Raw genomic sequence first — 3,050 nt, 5'->3', positions numbered from 1 at the left:
AGGGAACAGGAGAAAAACGGCGAGGAGAGAGATACGGTTCTTAAGGTTAGGGGGGTGTATTGACGTAGTGATAATGTTCTGTAATAGTAAAATGGAATAAGGTGTTTGCTTGTGGTGGAGATGGAGTGTGTGTAATAATAATAATGTTTTTCTTTTAGGATAATTTGATTGTTTTAACAAAACCATCACGCATTGACAATAAAATTAGTTTCAATAAAATTCACAGTAGAAAAAAATAAGCCATTGACCATCAATGCGTAGCTTATACATCATCTTATGAAAGAGTGCTGCTGCATTATAGGAACTATTGCAGTGAATTACTTTTGAGATTTTGTTATTTCAAAACGTATCATAGGCCTACTTGGCGATACCCATATTCTCAACTGTTGAGATGACATCGAAATATTTTGATAGTTAGGCCTATTGATCAATGACCAGGCCACGGTTTCCCAAACTCGGTCCTCGGGACCCCAAGGGGTGCACGTTTTGGTTTTTGCCCTAGCACTACACAGCTAATTCAAACAATCAAGAGAAAGGGTTTGAGGAATTATGTGTGGATGAGAGAAAACATACACCTAACTAAACAATTAGAAACAAATGTTTTCCTACTTGCTAGAAATAATAAGTGGATGGTTTAACGTTTGGCCCCTCTTGTAAAAATAAATAAATAATACATCACTTTTCATGCAGTTTATTCTACTGCCACCGTGTGGCAAGAGAGGGGGAGTAACGTTGTCTATAGCCAGCCGACTGTTCTGTCATGATGGTAAGATCAGATCAGTCACTCCAGGAATACTACTTTTGTACAAAGTCCATACAGCAATTCATCTGACTGGAATTCATATCAAATGGATCCACATTTGGAAATTGTTGTAGTTAGAAGTTAACATGGAATAGATTATCAAGTGGAAGCTCAATGTAAGTACATCTTTATATTCGTTTATTCATATAAATCTAACAGCATTCCAATGAGCTGCCTATAAAACATATAGAAAAATCACACATGTATCAACCGTTTGTTTTCAGTAGAAGCCTGGCATTCACGTTTTGAAGGGAATAGCAAACAGTGCAGGAGACGTTCTTGTGTCAGAGCTGGAGGGGGATAAACTTTTTTCAGATTTCATCAAGAGATGAGGTTATAGACAGATTTATTTTCCAACCCTGTGACCATAAGTGGACAGTCTATCTAGCCTATGTCTTTGTGTGTGCTATGCTGCATGGAGCATACTTCTCCCCACAACTCTCAAACTCTATCCAAATATTCAGAGCAGTCCAGAGTTACAGTTACAAATATTTCAGAGCAGTCCAGATTAATTTGATAGAAAAAATGAACAGAGAGACAGTCAACAACACCCCCCCCCCAAAAAAAGTAGTCTGTCTGTAGTCTGTAACTATGCCAGGGTTGGACTCCAGAAAGAGAGAGTGCTTCCTCGTTATAGGGGTTACAGTGAATCTGTGTCCCAAATGGAACCCTATTCCGAATCCTTACATTGGGCGCTGGTCAAAAGTAATGTACTATTGGGAATAGAGCGTCATTTGGGGCGGGACTTCTCTTTAAAGGGGTTATTACAGTGATTCTCCTGCTACATTTAGGTTCTGGAGTCACTTCTTCACCAGAGCTGGCTGTTGGCTGCCGGCCCAATCCTGGCTTGTTAGAGATAGTGTGTATTCATTAGTGCACACCGTAAAATGTTTTGCAACGAAAAAACAAGTTTCGGTAGCACTTTATAATAACTCCATGTAATAAAGCATTGATAATGGATTAGTAAATAGTTTATTCATTATTTATTTATCATTACTCCATTCATAAGATGTTTAATATACACTACTGGTCAAAAGTTTTAGAACACCTACTCATTCAAGGGTTTTTCTTTATTTTTACTATTTTCTACATTGTAGAATAATAGTGAAGACATGAAAACTATGAAATAACACATATGGAATCATGTAATAACCAAAAAAGTGTTAATCAATTGAAAATATATTTTGTATTTGAGACTCTTCAAATAGCCACCCTTTGCCTTGATGACAGCTTTGCACACTCTTGGCATTCTCTCAACCAGCATCATGAGGTAGTCACATGGAATGCATTTCAATTAACAGGTGTGCCATCTTAAAAGTTAATTTGTGTAATTTCTTTACTTCTTAATGAGTTTCAGCCAATCAGTTGTGTTGTGACAAGGTAGGGGGGTGTACAGAAGATAGCCCTATTTGGTAAAAGACCAAGTCCATATTATGGCAAGAACAGCTCAAATAAGCAAAGAGAAACGACAGTCCATCATTACTTTAAGACATGAAGGTCAGTCAATATGGAACATTTCAAGAACTTTGAACAATTCTTCAAGTGCAGTTGCAAAAACCATCAAGCGCTATGATGAAACTGGCTCTCATGAGGACGCCACAGGAATGGAAGACCCAGAGTTACAGTGCAAAAGTATTCATCCCCCTTGGTGTTTTTCCAATTTTGTTGCATTACAACCTGTAATTTAAATGGATTTTTATTTGGATTTCATGTAATGGACATACACAAAATAGTCCAAATTGGTGAAGTGAAATGAAAAAAATAACTTGTTAAAACAAATTATGAAAAATTAATAACGGAAATTGGTGTGTGCATATGTATTCAGCCCCTTTGCTATGAAGCCCCTAAATAAGATCTGGTGCAACCAATTACCTTCAGAAGTCAGGTAATTAGTTAAATAAAGTCCACCTGTGTGCAATCAAAGTGTCACATGATCTGTCACATGATCTCAGTATATATACACCTGTTCTGAAAGGCCCCAGAGTCTGCAACACCACTAAGCAAGGGGCACCACCAAACAAGCGGCACCATGAAGACCAAGGAGCTCTCCAAACAGGTCAGGGACAAAGTTGTGGAGAAGTACAGATCAGGGTTGGGTTATAAAAAAAGATCAGAAACTTTGAACATCCCACGGAGCACCATTAAATCCATTATTAAAAAAATGGAAAGAATATGGCACCACAACAAACCTGCCAAGAGAGGGCCGCCCACCAAAACTCACAGACCAGGCATGGAGGGCATTAATCAG

This window comes from Coregonus clupeaformis, chromosome 35, assembly GCF_020615455.1.
Source record: "Coregonus clupeaformis isolate EN_2021a chromosome 35, ASM2061545v1, whole genome shotgun sequence".
NCBI classification, from domain to species: domain Eukaryota; kingdom Metazoa; phylum Chordata; class Actinopteri; order Salmoniformes; family Salmonidae; genus Coregonus; species Coregonus clupeaformis.
Note: the sequence above shows the minus strand (reverse complement) of the source record.